This window comes from Sinohyriopsis cumingii, chromosome 18 (assembly GCF_028554795.1).
Source record: "Sinohyriopsis cumingii isolate HCF-2022 chromosome 18, ASM2855479v2, whole genome shotgun sequence".
NCBI lineage: Eukaryota > Metazoa > Mollusca > Bivalvia > Unionida > Unionidae > Sinohyriopsis > Sinohyriopsis cumingii.
In genome coordinates, this window is record NC_142978.1 from 22,337,233 (window position 1) to 22,355,396 (window position 18,164).

The following is an 18,164-nucleotide window of genomic DNA, read 5'->3' on the forward strand; positions in this document are numbered from 1 at the left end:
ACTGTTAGTACATGGTCCTGGCTATTGACCGTCAGTTACTGGTCCTGGCTATTGACCGTCAGTTACTTTACTGTTAGTACATAGTCCTGGCTACTGACCGTCAGTTACTTTACTGCTAGTACGTAGTCCTGGCTATTGACCGTCAGTTACTTTACTGTTAATACCTGGTCCTGGCTATTGACCGTCAGTTAATTTACTGTTAGTACATGGTCCTGGCTATTGACCGTCAGTTAATTTATTGTTAGTACATGGTCCTGGCTACTGACCGTCAGTTACTTTACTGTTAGTACATGGTCCTGGCTATTGACCGTCAGTTACTTTACTGTTAATACATAGTCCTGTTTATTGACCATCAGTTACTTTACTGTTAGTACATGGTCCTGGCTATTAACCGTCAGTTACTTTACTGTTAGTACATAGTCCTGTTTATTGACCGTCAGTTACTTTACTGTTAGTACATGGTCCTGGCTATTGACCGTCAGTTACTTTACTGTTAGTACCTGGTCCTGGCTATTGACCGTCAGTTACTTTACTGTTAGTACTTGGTCCTGGCTATTGACCGTCAGTTACTTTACTGTTAGTGCATGGTCCTGGCTACTGACCGTCAGTTACTTTACTGTTAGTACATAGTCCTGGCTACTGACCGTCAGTTACTTTACAGTTAGTACCTGGTCCTGGCTATTGACCGTCAGTTACTTTACTGTTAGTACATAGTCCTGGCTACTGACCGTCAGTTACTTTACTGTTAGTACGTAGTCCTGGCTACTGACCGTCAGTTACTTTACTGTTAGTACCTGGTCCTGGCTATTGACCGTCAGTTAATTTACTGTTAGTACCTGGTCCTGGCTATTGACCGTCAGTTAATTTACTGTTAGTACATGGTCCTGGCTACTGACCGTCAGTTACTTTACTGTTAGTACATGGTCCTGGCTATTGACCGTCAGTTACTTTACTGTTAATACATAGTCCTGTTTATTGACCGTCAGTTACTTTACTGTTAGTACATGGTCCTGGCTATTGACCATCAGTTGCTTTGCTGTTAGTACATAGTCCTGTTTATTGACCGTCAGTCACTTTACTGTTAGTACATGGTCCTGGCTATTGACCGTCAGTTACTTTACTGTTAGTACCTGGTCCTGGCTATTGACCGTCAGTTACTTTACTGTTAGTACTTGGTCCTGGCTATTGACCGTCAGTTACTTTACTGTTAGTGCATGGTCCTGGCTACTGACCGTCAGTTACTTTACTGTTAGTACATAGTCCTGGCTACTGATCGTCAGTTACTTTACAGTTAGTACCTGGTCCTGGCTATTGACCGTCAGTTACTTTACTGTTAGTACATAGTCCTGGCTACTGACCGTCAGTTACTTTACTGTTAGTACCTGGTCCTGGCTATTGACCGTCAGTTACTTTACTGTTAGTACGTAGTCCTGGCTATTGACCATCAGTTACTTTACTGTTAGTACATGGTCCTGGCTATTGACCGTCAGTTATTTTACTGTTAGTACATAGTCCTGTTTATTGACCATCAGTTACTTTACTGTTAGTACATAGTCCTGGCTACTGACCGTCAGTTACTTTACTGTTAGTACCTGGTCCTGGCTATTGACCGTCAGTTACTTTACTGTTAGTACATGGTCCTGGCTATTGACCGTCAGTTATTTTACTGTTAGTACATGGTCCTGGCTATTGACCATCAGTTGCTTTGCTGTTAGTACATAGTCCTGTTTATTGACCGTCAGTCACTTTACTGTTAGTACATGGTCCTGGCTATTGACCGTCAGTTACTTTACTGTTAGTACCTGGTCCTGGCTATTGACCGTCAGTTACTTTACTGTTAGTACTTGGTCCTGGCTATTGACCGTCAGTTACTTTACTGTTAGTGCATGGTCCTGGCTACTGACCGTCAGTTACTTTACTGTTAGTACATAGTCCTGGCTACTGATCGTCAGTTACTTTACAGTTAGTACCTGGTCCTGGCTATTGACCGTCAGTTACTTTACTGTTAGTACATAGTCCTGGCTACTGACCGTCAGTTACTTTACTGTTAGTACCTGGTCCTGGCTATTGACCGTCAGTTACTTTACTGTCAGTACGTAGTCCTGGCTATTGACCATCAGTTACTTTACTGTTAGTACATGGTCCTGGCTATTGACCGTCAGTTATTTTACTGTTAGTACATAGTCCTGTTTATTGACCATCAGTTACTTTACTGTTAGTACATAGTCCTGGCTACTGACCGTCAGTTACTTGACTGTTAGTACCTGGTCCTGGCTATTGACCGTCAGTTACTTTACTGTTAGTACATGGTCCTGGCTATTGACCGTCAGTTATTTTACTGTTAGTACATGGTCCTGGCTATTGACCATCAGTTAATTGACTGTTAGTACATAGTCCTGTTTATTGACCGTCAGTTACTTTACTGTTAGTACATAGTCCTGGCTATTGACCGTCAGTTATTTTACTGTTAGTACATGGTCCTGGCTATTGACCTTCAGTTACTTTACTGTTAGTACTTGGTCCTGGCTATTGACCGTCAGTTACTTTACTGTTAGTACATGGTCCTGTTTATTGACCGTCAGTTACTTCATATGGATGCACATTTTGTTTTTTTCTACTTCCAGTAATGATTTTCTTCCCATCTGATTTTATCCGTAATCTGCCTGAAGGTTCCTTACATTTTCAGCCGTTCAGGATGGTTTATCTTGACTGTCTTTCTTTTTTACCTGGAGCTCACTGATCGTCTGCATAAAAGTTGATTCAGCAACTGCAGCACTACTTTCGTGGCACACATTTAACAAAGAGTTACATGTGTTCTACGCTCACTCATTTCCATAATACTTATTCACAAACACAAACTCACAGAGAGCCCAGAATCGAAAATTCATAAATCTCAAAAATGATGCCTTGTATTCACATGAAATCGAAATGTATCGCATATTCATTAAGGAAATTATCTGCAACATTATGTAGATATCGCTGTGCGTATGCGTGTTTCAAATAAAATCGATTTTGGCAAAATAAGCTTTTGTTCCGATTTTTCAAAACGGTTTTGTATAATTGCAAATTAGGTTAGTATATCATTTTTAACAAATATTAGGTTATACAGAATCTCACGTTAGAAAATTAAATCGTTGGCTCAGTGCCAGACGCAGCAAATTATTATCAAGTGAAACGATAATAACCAAGCGTACTGTCAGCGATACATTTATACACCCAAGCTATCTTGTCTTTTATGTATGATCTAGTACGATACGGTTGGATCTGCAGATTTTTCACCAGTGGGTTCAAAGACCTGGAGTTTTGTCAAGATATGCGGTAGTGACCTGAAGTTACTGTGCAGGAACCATTCTATATTTGTTAGGAATATAGCCATGGTTCTGTCAGCAGACTTCAAGACTTCAGATACTACAGACGTCTTTATTACTCTAAGTGCATGCCGTTTAAAAGATGACTCTACGATAAAACATATTTATGAACCTTTCCTTTCATCCACCACGAGCTTGTGGGTTCTTTTATATTATAAATACAAAATAATAGGCGTCGTGCATGCCTTAAGTGCAGGATCTCTCCAACCTTGATGAATATGGTTGAGAACTGAAAGAAGTGTACAGAAACTATTATCTTCCTTTCATCACAGATGTTTTATCAAGAGAAATTTCAGCTTATTTTTACGTTCATTATTCGTTATTATTCTGATCAGTTTATGAAATCTCAGTTTCTGCATTCATAAATTGAGTCTCGTATGATTCAAGCATTTTTTTTTATAAACACGCTAATTATGTGAAACGGAGAATTGTTCATATTTATTAGAAAATATACGACAATATATTAGGCTATTACTTTCACACCACTAACTGATTCTGAAGTTTATTGTTCTTTTTCTTTTTTACCGCCATCAAATAATTTTCTGGAGAAAATAAGTTTTATTCATTCTATGTGTGTTGTGGACAAACAGTAGTTGCTTACATATCTTCATATGGTTCCTGGTGGCTTTGAGTTGGTCCTTATGAAAGTGTCAACAAATATCTTAAGAAGCTTAATAAAGCTGATAAGTGTTTCCGACACACACCCTGACTCCCGGATCAAACATTGTATAAAAGGGTTTTACGGGCCATCCAAGGACAATTGCCGTTGCTGGTGGCATATCGTTCGACATTGGTTTCGTACGTATCTCCCTTCTATAGCTTTCTTTTTTCTTTTCACTGCTGCTCCGTGGCTATATATATCTATTCTGCCTCTCTCATTCGGTTCCATGTACTGTCTCTTAATCCATGTCGTATCTGTTTATAATTCATAAACATCCATTTTGGTCAGTCGTTTATATATATATATACGTCAGCTCCGTGTGTATATATGTGTGTGTGTGTGTGTGTGTGTGTGTGTGTTTATTGTATTCGAAACGTTTGTGACAATCATTTAGAGAGAGAGAGAGTATGACTGCTTACTTTTTAAGACATTAATGCCATGTGTCTGTCTGTTCTAGTGTGCCATGCTATCCAAGTTGTACTTGTTATAAATTTGGATACCACTGAAAGAAGTATAAACAGCAAATACGCTGAATGCAAACATACAAAAGTAAACTAAATGCACAAATTTACTTCGTAAACAATCTAATTGTTAAGAATAACTGTACGTTTACAGAACCAAATTGTCGAATTTTCGTAAGAATAATTTATTTAAACAATATACATTGTCGATGCAACGAGTCATACAAACTCTCTTACCGGATAGAAGTTTCTATTAAGTAAACTTCTAAGTCTTTTAGTGATACTTCTCGTTAAATGATGCATGGCCATACGATTAATTTCGTTTCGAGTTAAAAGGAATATCAAGATTATTTCGAGGTCATTTGTACCTTTAGTTTTAAAATATAAATACAACGAGGAAGTTTGTTGTTTTAAAGATAAATATACTTCTTGTTTAGATGTAGATCAATGGTACCCGCATGAAGAGAATTAAATTATATATTCGTCCTTGAACTTCAGCGAAAAATAATTTATATATACATCAAAGAAATAAATTGTGTGTGGTATCTTCAACCTCGAGTTGAGTGTTACCCAATGAAGAGAATTCTGCTTAATTACATCACACGCTTACTTGTTTAAACGATGTACATCTTTCATTGGTCGACAAATAGGTCCGGTTGTCGCTGTATAAAAGAAATAAAGCAGAACAGAAGCTGCAAAGCTAGGATAAAATTAGAACAAATTACTACGCAAGTTCTTTCTGAAATCAAGGCAAGTATATTAGTATGTGAATTATTTTATAATTGTTTCTATAATGTCTCATTTGTTAAACGAGTAATACTGAATATTTCTTTACAAAATGTACTATTTCGCAAACGATTTAGAGTAGACAATTTAGGAGAACAATTATCAGGAAATACCCTAGCGAAATCTTAACATTTTTCTGGAGTAACAACAGTTCTATATGGCGCTACAGCATTTAAATAGTGCCCGAAGTTAAGCTACAATTTTCATTCATAATAGTACACCGACCAAAATTTGATCCAAACGTAAATAATTTATACAAATTCTCTCTAGTCCGGTCTTAAGCAAGCCTGTCTCACCAGTTGTGTAGTGATTAGGCATTGTTGAATAATCGGTGAGGTCTAACAAAGTGTTTCCGTTCATAGCCTCTTTTATTACAATGAATCGCTAGGAAACATACCACATATGCCGCTTATTCAGAATCTGCACAATACGTTTATGAGAAACATTCTGAAATTGAGAAGGGAAAAACTGTGTTACATGATGAGAAGAGACGAAAACCGTAGAACATTTTTATTAAATCAATTATGATTCTGCTTTGGAATATCTGATGTGTGCATAACTTAATATAGTATCATAAGAAACGAGCAAACTGATAAAATGATAATTATAAACGTACTTTTTGCATTAAAATATTCTGATTTTTATCGGTCGATATGACCATTTTCATTACGATTCAATCAACAACCATAGTCAGAACACACTGAGTGTACGTTAAAGAATGGTATGCAACATTATATGACCTGTACAAGGGAAGAAACATTTAAATCTTCAAACCAAGGCTTGAAGTTTAAAGATTACATAATCTCGCTGTCAAAACAGATGTGGGGCAACAATTTGCCATTTGTGAGTACAAATTGCTAACCAGACATCGACCAGAGGGATTAAAATGTTGCTTTAAAAAAATTACATGAACAAGTGTTTAACACGTTGTGCTCCCCAAAACAAATAAATGATGCTAGTAAAAGGTAAAACAAATAAAAGTTCTTAGAAGGCTTTGCTACTGCCTGCGGCACTCTAAAGAACGCCTGTCAGGTTCTGATTGATATATATATATATATATATATATATATATATATATATATATATATATATACTGCATGTACGTATGTTGGTAGGCATTTATTTATTTCTATTCTTTCTCTATTTACAGATGCTTGTTCTTTTGGCGGTGTGCATATTGGCAAATACATTCTTTGTCAAAGTAAGTTTGCAAATAATTATATCACTGAGTGGTAGCAGTTCATTTAAATATTAATATGTCAAGGGAATCAATAGTATAAAGATAATTAAGTGTAATGAACATAGAAATAAAATGAATTGCGTAAAATGCATGTAAAAGAAGGTTAGATTACTGAGTCGGAATTGTTTAAGGTACCGCATTTAATGATGGAAAAAAAAAAGCTCAGTACGCGTACATTTCATAGCCAGTAATACATCTGAAATAGTTACGATCTAAAATAAATAGTATCGGTATTATACAGTCTCCTATAAATCAATAATTTTGTCCCTAATTATTCAAATAAAAATGTACAATGCATGACCGGTGTTTCATGAAAACAAAATCTTAACGGAAATTGTACCATACTCTGAGGGGTAGGTGACTGAGAGAACAAAAATGGGGGGGGGGTGAAGCTTCGAACAGCATAAAGTAATCCTGGTGCTAAACTTTGCTGCCAAACTTATAAATCTCTATGTGAAAACACTACAACCACTATTTTAACGTTAATTAATGGGCAGGAATGTTTAGCCATGATACCTATGTATCGTTCGTGGCTGTCTGCCTGAAAAATAACATTTGGTGAAAAAAATGTAATCTCAATCTCCATGCTGAATTGATAGTTTCACTACTTTCAGTACGACCTGTCCACATATTTGCATAAAAAGTCTTGTATAACGTATCAAAGCTTATTATTTCCCCTTGACTTAATGTGATGTGATTTTAGTATTTGAGCTAAGTTCTAATGATGCGTTTCAACTTGTCAAACTCGAATTACTCTATGCACTTGAGACATTATAACACTGCTGTAGAACCTAATCTATGCGTGGCCCTAAAAGCTGCCGTGTCCAATGTAATTCTGTGCAGTCAATTAATATCTCATAAAGCTGTTATCTGTCGCTGTTATTAAAATAAGCCCGAATTATTCTGTAATCTCTACTTTCTACAGCATGTGGGACCTTGACAGTTTGTAATATCAAAAGCTACGCAACCGTTGCTGATTAATACATTTTTAACGTTTACTGGCTTGTAACCCTGATAATTGTCTTTGATAATAAGATAACTTGATTTGATCTATATTCTATAAATTTCAACACAGCTTTTAGGACTTTTTCAGTTTGTGGTCCCAAAAGCGTGGCACCCAATTTTTGTCTTGTAAGTACTATAATAAGGAGGTGTCGGGTAATGTTTATTGCCATAACTGCACAATTTCTTCAACTAATAGTATACATTAAATACATACTAAAGTTTGAAGATTTGAAAATTTATTTTGTTTTATAGAGTCTTTTAGTCACAACATTCTTGGAAAAATGCCTTGAAAGAATGAGAGCAAGCAATTTATTGGAACAAACCCACAACCATTCGTTTAGATGGCTCGTGTTTACGATCGATCGTCGGGGTTTTCGTTTCAAAATATTACTCGTGAATAAGTCCATATGAAAGAAAGAACAATTCTACAAATACCATTCTGTTTTCATGTCAATTAGCAACAAACTTGAGGCTTTAGAGAAGTGATTAATAAGCACAATTATTATTCTCAACGAGAAGGTAGTGAGATTTCTTGTAACAATTCTAAAAATGATTTTTTATTTTTTTATTTTTACAAATTAGCACTACCATAGGCCGTGTCAACCAATTAATTATCTTTAAAATGTACAATGTTTTTCGGTGTGTAGATAAATAGCATTTTGTGTGAAGTATTTTAATAAACATACAGTGACTATACTCACGGTCCGAGTGAGCCTGACTGTTGTGGATATTGTACGATGCGTAAAGTATTACACCTTAGTTTGTATCACTATTGTCTTGCCACGCTTATACTACCAGAAATAAATAGATATACAATATAGCAACAATAACTGCAACAATAACATTTAATAGTACTATCATTACAACACAGAAACAACAATTACTAATATTTATATTGTTAATCATGATAGTATTACAATTACTATCGACAACAACATCACCAACAACACACTACAGCATAATTATGACACAATTCGGTAGGTTGAGCGACGACAAAATTTCATTAAAATCTGAGCTAAACACAAAATTTCTTGACTTTCACGCTTTTACGACTATCGTAAATTTTAATTTCAATGTCAGATTTCAAATTAGGAGACAACCTTACGCGTTCTTGTCATAGATTAACCTATTCACTACTTTATCAGAAGATGTATTAACATAGTTGAATATTTATATGTCCAGGCGGAGGAACCACAGGAACTACCTAAAATGAAACAAGTAAGCACTTCCATGGCTGTCAGTAGCAACGTTGGCCTCATATGTCCAAACCCACAATGGTCCTGCCCAGGGTTTCAACCATGCTGTTTCTCTTCGGGAGGCTGGAGATGTTGCCCATACATTGGTGTAAGTGCTCTTAACCCTATTTGGAAATCTTATTGTACGGACGGGTTCGATAACCTATTCTACGTTTAAGTTTACACCATTGTCTGTCCGTTGGTTGGTATGTATGTATGTATATGTATGTATGTATGTAGGTATGTAGGTAGGTAGGTAGGTAGGCAACATCATCGTTGAATATCATCCAAACAGTAATTACCAATGACACCACTACACACCATCACCATGATTCCTGTTATTTTTGATCTGGTTTCATGACCAGCACAAATACTGTGATTACTATAAAAGCATCAGATTACAAGTATAGAAACTGAAGTACTAACTAATGTATTTGTACTACAAACAGTCAACGGCTTAGACAACTACTACTATTACTTCCACCACATAACACATGTCAACCAACAACACTACCAACATCATATTTAAAACCATTCCCATGATCTCATCCACGGTACCATTGTCATCCTACTGCTGATACAACTACTGTTACTGACTTGTACTCTCACTCTACTTTCAGGGAACTTGCTGTGCCGGTGGGCTACGATGCTGCCCCAGTGGTCAAAATTGTATTTGGGGTTTGTGGTGCCTATAAGGCATAAATACAAAATTCAAAGGAAATCAATAATAAAAATACTGACTCCAAATTTCCATCTACGCAGTTACATTTGCCACGTTTTCTTTTCTTCCTAAAAATGACTACTAAACGTTTAATATCTCCCCACAACAAATTCAATTTTTGATAAAATACGAAAGTATTTAATGCATAAATATCAAGAAATGTAATTATGTGTAACATGTGACAAAACTTTTCATACTGCTACTACTACTAATAATAATAATAAGAAGAAGAAGAAGAATTCAGTACTTGAAGTGTAAATAAATCCACCCATTTCTGACTCAATGTTCTCAGTGTTTTTTGTCTGTTATAAATACATGCCGTAATGGTATCATTTTTAAAGTGATACATTCTTATAGAATAATTTTAAGAACAATTATAATAGCGACAACCTGCTATTCTTACTTTGTTGTTTAATAGAATAGGTAATGAAATTTCTCTTGACATGTTTTAAAAGTTTGTATCACGAAAGTGAAAGAAAATATTCTACTAAAATATCGTATGTTCTTTATGTTGGCAGTGTGCGGCATACTGCTCCCCACCTTTAACAGTTGAGAAATGAGAATAGGTTTGAACAATATACAACGTTAACAATATTTATAATTGTTAGAAAAACGTGTTTCTTTGACGTTTGGTAATTATCCCGACGCTTTAACTAGTGGATATTGTAAAACCCTTCAGCTGTCTTCTCGTCCGTCCATCTCTCTGCTATCTATTTCCTCCCAAACTGCTTAGTGGAAATTTACCAAATTTGTTACATATGTATGTCTGACTGCTGCCAGGAGGTTCCTGTGAGAGAGTTAAAGGTTAAATATGCAAAAGTGTAGCTACAAGTAAAAAGCGAGTTGTTTTGCCTAGGCAGCCATTGTGGGGAAAATGTTACATTTACGATTATGGGACAAATAGCAATCTACTTTGAATAAAGATGTGTAATTTTCTGTCACTGTGCATTAAACCTGAAACATTAACCCATAAGTTTTTAAACAGGCATGAATTAGTCTGTGATAAACAGTTAAGCAAATTAAAGTCCTGCATATTCTCAAATTACAAGATTACTTCCCATCCCCGAAGGTGGCGCTGTAAGCGGTCCCCACTACCGGTACATATTGCATGAACTCAGTATACTTATCTTTGCGGAAACTCCATCAGGCAAAAAGCCAAACAAATTACACACACACGCAAACCTACATTCACTTGACATTTGAAACGTGACCATCGTTTGATTATTGCGCACATTTATTGGGTACTGCGCACACTTTGAGTAAATATACGCAGACTTTTTTTTGGTACCATTTCGAGGAACGTCAGGGCCTTTTTAAAATTTGCCAGTCCCCATCCCCTTAACACACATTTGACGTAGTCCGGCCCTGTGCAAATGGTCTGGATTACTGATAACTAACTATTATCCTGAACTCTGTTATTGGTCTAAACAACCTAACTACATGTGTGTGGAGAGACAGAGAGAGAGAGAGAGGGAGAGAGATGACACCTTCTTTCTGGTGAAAACCTTTGCACTTCCCTTAGACCTTTCTAGTAAAGATTTCTTCCATATTTAGCTCCAAATGGTCACTATGTGTCCCTATAAATTAAGTTACCGATCACATGCGTCTGAACTGAGAAAGACTTAATTAAAAAGGCGACATCTCCAACACTTTCGCATTTCTTTATTACAAAGGGAAAACAAACATTTCGGTTTCGAAATTATAATCGTATTACACATTCTTTCATCAACCGTTGTTCTATTTTGTCTACTTTTCAATTTCCTTGTAATAAACACTTTGCTAAGAATTAAACAGCATTATTTATTTTGAACATGTTGAAACACCGGAATTCGTTAATGGCGAATTAGAGAGTATCTCTTTCTTTGTGTATATCCGTGTGTATGTGCAGCAAAATTATTCTTCCAATATCTCGTGTATATTGTGAATACACAAATATTTTTAATTGACAAAATAGTAGCATAGTGAGATACTGCAGCGACAAGGGGACTTCTGTGTTAAAATAGTGGGGTTGTACCCTGGCGACAAGGGGAAAAATTTAACATGGGGAAATTTAACATGAATGGGACTATAGAGCGACAAGGGATTTGGGCTGTCTAGCGACAAATGGAAAATGGAACATAGCGACAAGGGATTGGGACTGTCTAGCGACAAGGGGAATTGAACAGTGGTAACATCACGGTACTGGACACTGGACACAATGTTCCAAGGGGCTGGCCTCAATCGGGCGAAACCGGGTCAACGGGGGGGGGGGGGCTATAACGCTTGGCAGGGAAGAACATATAACATTATATAACGCCTGGAGGGGCGGGATATATAACTTTATAGACACAGACAAAGAAACAAATACACAAACACAAAACAGCGACTAAAAATGTTTATGCAAGAGAGTAGATCTTTTCGAGGCAATGGAGTGGCCCTGCAAAGGGCCTTTGGTGTTTTGTTAACACCAGTCAGTTAACATAGAGGGCATCTTCTTCTCTTCCTCAAACTTCGTCTGACCTCTGGTCCTTAGATTAAGACTTGCTTCAGACAGCCTTGTCTCTCCACAGAGATCCTTCTTTTCCAAAGAGCTGTATCAGTCATATGGGTGATTCCCATGATGTATTGACATACGTAGGATAGTCCGGGTTGAACAGCATAGATGATACGAGGGTAGACGACTCAACGTTTGTACACATTTTGTGATGAGAACATGTGAAGGTATTGAAGTGAACTGCGGTTATTTATACTGGAAGAGCGGATCGAAACAGATTGAGTTCTTTCACCAATCCAAACACGCGTTACAAAATTCAGTCAGAATGCGGAGTCTGTCTTCTAATCCGAAGAGAGCTATATGTGACGTCATATTCCATATATAGGTGCTCTAGCGTCTGTGCGCAATGAATCAATGCGACAGACAAGACGATGAATTGGGGTGCACCGGAAGTGGAGACGAGAAATGATGGTATAGAAGAAGTTACTAAAACATCATCATACTTCTAGAAGAGATAGATTTTAATTAGGATTTAGCGGATTTTCTCGCTTCACAAGAATGTGTTCTAGTACCAGCGCTTTCGCCGCTGTTTTTTCCTTACCGTACGTCAAGTAATTTAAACAGACACAGTAAGAAGAATTGGAGAAAATTTTGCAACACCAGAAAGAAGCAGAACAAGCCTTTCTCATTCAACAGCAACAGCGAGAAGAAGAAGAGGTAAGAAGAAACGACAGGAAGAAGAAGAAGAAACAGAGAAAGAACAAGGTCCAGGAGAGAAGGAGGACAATATGTATCAGACTTCCTTAATACGACCCAAGAGAAAAAGACCTTCCCGAGCCAAACATTCCAAACATGTTTACCGCCCCACCACGCCTGAGATACTAACCCCTGTGATTTCTACCAAACCTCAGCATCAACAGGTCCAGAAGTAGGTCTTGGCCGAGGAAAGCGAATAAGGCAGTTAAAGTTCATTACTTCCCATTCCACAGTTTTTTTAATATATAAAAAGCAAACATCCAACAGTCCTTTTCAGGGCCACCCACCTCTCTCAAAAAGCGACTACTTCATGTTTGCCAACATCAAGTAAAACTCAAAATCCCTTTTTCTCCATGATGGACGTGTGTGAGCGCGTGAGTGTAGGACCTTATTATAAAAATCAAAACCAAGAGACACATACGTTTTCTTTCTGGTGTATTCTGGTACAAATTTACAATCCAATGTCACAACACAACACTTTAAAAAGTTTATTTTTCTTTTTCTATTTCTTTTAACTCTCTTTTTTTTGGGGGGGGGTAATTTCTTCACTTTCTTATGTTTTTTCTCTTCTTCTTCCTCACGTTCTTCTCGTCTTCTTTTCTGCTCTTTCTGGACGTGTTTGGATTCTTCCTTTTAAGACGGTACTTCTTCTTTTTGTTCGAAAGCCCTCTCTTCTACCTGCTCCTGTTGTTTCTTAGGCAGTCTGAAGACCAATGTCATTTTACTTGGCAATGATAGCAGGGATCTTGACCGTTGTCTCTCTTAACGCCTGTCTTACTTTGACGTTGTGGACATTTTGTGAACCAATGCCTTGTATTGTTGTAGATATCGCATGTGTCTTGACTTTTCTCTCGAAAGGAGGGGGAGTAGTCTGTCAGCTTCTCTGGAAACAAAAACCCGTCGTATGACATCTCACAAAGCTCTGATCACAAGTTCCATCTGTGTTGGCTCTTCCATCTTTCTGTTCGGATTGAGAGTGAAATGAATTCTTGGAGGGAAGACACTGACCCTTTGTATAGAGAAGACACTGGCGTTACCTCGACATATAAGAGGCCATGGCGTTTAAAATATAGTCATTTGACATTTTGCCATGAAAATGAAACGCATCATTTTGTGAAGAATGGAGAAGAAGCCAGTATGAGGCAGAAACGTTACCTATCGCCTAGTACCGTAGCTGAAGTCTTGGCTCATATTCATTCTAGTGATTCTGAGGAATCCTGACCCAGAGAGTCTTCGTAAAAATAAAGACCCCCATCAGTAACCCCTGAACCACCAGTATTAACACATTCGAGAGACAGATAAACGCTCCTCTAGAAAATGTTCACGTACACGGTGAAATTTAAAGATTTCAAATCCGACTTACTGTTGGACAAAGCAGAAGAGTTCATCACCGATATGTGGGATTCTTTCTTAACCGCGCTGAAACGGCACTGATCGTTTGACACTCTCCATTTATCATGACAGTCTGAAGTCCCCCGTTTGGATAGAGTTTAGCAAGCCATCAGAATTGACACCTTCCAAAGTCGTCGACAAGATTCAACAGGTGTAACAGCGACACTCTAAATGGCTCACGTTTCTCTTCCCAAAGGGACCGGACGCTAAAAGTGTTACAGGTGAACGATCTTCGTCGCACCAAAACGAGTCTCTTCTGAATTAATAACCCTCAAGACCAGATATGTTTAGCCCATGCCATCGTGATGGGATGAGCGTATGCCGATAAAATCGACAAGGCAGAATGGAAATGAGCTTGGAAAACTTTCAACGATCGGACAACAACGACAAAGAGAAGCAGAATTCCTGTTACAACAAGCTGGCCTATCCAGAGACATATCCTGAAATGAAACAATTGAAAGACGCCTTGGCTCCACGCTAAACCATGAAAATACACCATCAAGAAGTGCGTGGACCTCTGTTGTTTCGAGGCAAGAATTTCAAAGACGGAAAATGCATTCAGGGTTTATCATCACGATGAACATTTTGATGTCATTACCGTTATCACCGGATTCCTGTGATACGGTTATTACTGTGAGAAATGTGACTATGGGTATAACAATCGAGAGCAACCCAGGCATTGCGGGTCGAAATGTCAAGGATGTTTGGCCTCAAAACCCTGTCTTAACGAAGGACAAAATTTAATGCCTTGCTCAGATTGTCAGCGCACTTTTCTGAGCCCTACCTGTTACCAACAACATCTCAAGACGCAAGGTTCACAGCAGAAAAGTGCTTCTCAACTCCTGAGATTGTGCCTTACTTGTGAACAAGTCATACGTAACAACTGAGCCAAAGAAACAAAGTCGCATTTGTCACCAAATTGTGGACTTGGAACATGAATACTACATTAAAAAATGGCAACCCAAACAGGAGGAGGAGGAAGATGACAAGAAGAAAGGGAATTTCATCTTTTACTACTTCGAATGCATGTAAGAGACCGGTAGTCACACTCCTAATTTCTGAGTGGCTCATAGAGTGTGCGACAATTGCATCCAAGAACCTATCTTTAGTCATTGCCCTCACAGTGGAAAGATTCCTGGAGGACATGGAAAAATCTTTCGAGGACCTAACACGCTGGCCGATTTTGCCTAATGGATATTAGACCCTGTAGACGAGACATGGAGTCAAGATGACATCGAAAGTTACGAAGATTGTCATCGCTATGCTACGGTGATGGCTCACAATTTCTCGGGATTCGATGGACAGTTTCTTTTGAAGTACCATACGGAACAAAGTACCGAACGTCCTAAAGTCACTTTAAACGGAGTCAAGCTCATTTCCATGAAAATGGGGCAAGTGTAGTTTAAAGATTCGACCAGTCATATGGCCATGCCTTTAATTCGAATGCCTAAAATATTTGGAATGAAAGAAATGGCCAAAGGCTATTTTCCATACTTTTTCAATACGGAAGCCAATCAACACGCATTTCTACCCCCATTTGACTTATGCTCACTAATACGACCCCGACAACATGCGCACCGAACGACAAGAACCTTCCTACGCTTGATACCACACTCAAGCCTCTGATTCCCTTCGATTTTCAGGAAGAAATGTTAAAGTATTGTCGACTGGACGTTGACCTTTGCTGTGGAAAATTTAGAGAATTGTTCATGGAGCACGGAGTGATCGACCCTTTGAAGGAAGCCTGCACCATTTCCAAAGCGTGTTCCTTAGTGTACTGAAAACGAGTCATGCCCGAGGAGACCCTGGCTGTCATCCGCTCTCAAACAATGAACTTTGTCAAACGTCAATAGTCGGTCAAAGCCCTACTCTAGCTACATTATTTGTGTGACAAGGAAGACAAATGGATCCAACACGCCCGAAACGAAGGAGGTGAACCGACCATCAGAACGTATTTCGGTAGATGGTTGGGATTTAGAAAACCTTAAGATCATGTAGTAGTTTAACGGGTGTTTATTTCACGGATGTCCCATCTGCTACCCTCAACACGTGACACCAAAAATTAGTTTGTGCAACGTACCATGGAAGACTTGTACGAGACCACTTGTCAGCGACGCTTCAAGTTAGAACAGCAAGGATACCATGTGGTGGAAATGTGGGAACAGGAGTAACATCACTATTTGAAAACCGATACCGATTTTACGCGCATTGTGGAAAATTACAAGCTGGTGGACGCTCTGAACCCACGAGACAGTTTGCATGGAGGACTGACGGATGCCACCTATATCAAATTTTGCCTGCGATGTGTACTGTGTGAGATAAGAATAAACAATTTAGATACGACATTGGAGTTCGATCAGTTCTGTGCAAAAAAGTGCACTTATTACCTCCGAAAAAAGAAATACATTGCTGTGAGTGTTTAGTTTAGAAGATTACATTCCGAATCTACCTCTGGAACTGAGAGAATGCATTTACCAAGAGTTGGTCAAAATACAAGTCAAACGCAAAGAACAACCGCATCCTTTACGTCACCGATGTTTGAACCAATGGAACCTGAATGGCATCAGAGAACTGATTAATTTCAAAGTGTTCCATTCGTCAGACATTGATGAATCTCGCGCGATTCATAACGTTTTGGATGCCACTAGTTCCTCTTACAAGGTGACCATAGTACACCGAATTCCTAAAGAAGAATTAGAGGATTACAAAAAAACTTTACAAGAACTATTCTTGGTTCAAGAGGAAACTTCTGTACGATGTTTGGTATGTGAGTTAGTGACTAAACCATTTTGCTACGTTACTGAAATAAAACCGCATCAGTTCAAAAAGTACATGTATTACCTCCAACAAAAGAGGGTATAAAATAATTGCATTGGAAGGAAATCACTGAGAATATTTAGACGTGGAGGATTACCAACTCTTTTTACGAGTACTGAGTCATACGAATTTGGGTCGTCGTGTGGTGTGTGTCTTAGTAACTTCCTTTCTGGGATTTTGTTTACCAGCCGATTCCTTGTGGGCTCTGTGCGATCTGTACCTCACAGTACCACCAAAAACATGAGGGTGGTACTTTTAAATGTACATGAGAGACTCATTCTGTTACAAGCCTTGAGCTTTCATCTTGACACTTCTCGACCACTACAGGACAAAAAGATTTGTCTGCTGTTAGGCACTAAAGATATGTACGACGATGTTTGTGTAGCTTGTGACTTACACCCTCACTGGACAGATGTACTTTAATGGAAAAGTTTTGGTATCGAGGCTTGGTCAAAACAAGTGGCAAACTATGTCCAAGATTTGTGATCGTCAATTCAAACTATTCAGTGAAAAAGTAACCTTTAATCCTATGTTAACCATAGTGTCATAAGAAGAACTCGTTACCTAGGAAAACTACCCCGTTCAGGACAGTAAAGTCATTGACATGGACACCACCGAAAAGATTTTACGGGAGGACTCCTGTGTGACTGCGCCAAGTTTAGAGACTCTAAGAACATTACACACACTTGAATACCACACCTTCGTCACCATACATGTTGTACAGTGACTTGTTTATATTCCACTTTAATCATTCGATAAGTATTTTATCGATGCAATTAACCCTTTGTCTTTTATGTATTTTTGTCTTTCGTGTTCCAATTTAAAAATGCTTTGAAATAAACGTGTCCTGAAAAAAAGTATAAAACCTCTTGTCTTGTCTGTCTTCGTTTCAAAAGTAACATCCCTACACTATGGATCCCTCTGTTGTCTATGCTTCCTCTTCCTCCACTTTCAATGTCATTGACGAAAAGTTAGATCGAGCTAGTTGGGAGGTTTTGTATCTTCGCTATCCCTTTAACATGTTAATTGCTGGACCGAGCGGTTCAGGCAAAACCGAATTTGTCAAACGTTTGATCGAACATAAACATCATTTGATCGATCCTCCACCTCAACGCATGGTGTGGTGTTACAGAGAGCGTTAATCGGCGTAGAGCCTCCTGCGAGAAGTCCAGGCGATTCCATCGTGTTTCTGAAAGGCATTCCATTACGCGCTAAAGGCATTATCGTAGTGCTAGTGTCATTTACATCA

At 38.2% G+C, this 18,164-nt stretch overlaps 1 long non-coding RNA gene across 1 annotated transcript; it reads left to right on the forward strand.

Annotated features, from left to right (window-relative positions):
- Nucleotides 1-4,027: 4,027 nt before the first annotated feature.
- LOC149776207 (uncharacterized) lies at nucleotides 4,028-9,760 on the forward strand. Its single transcript, XR_016416252.1, has 5 exons — nucleotides 4,028-4,166; nucleotides 5,141-5,240; nucleotides 6,427-6,477; nucleotides 8,704-8,865; nucleotides 9,377-9,760. It is a non-coding gene; the product is annotated as an uncharacterized LOC149776207 (long non-coding RNA).
- Nucleotides 9,761-18,164: the final 8,404 nt, after the last annotated feature.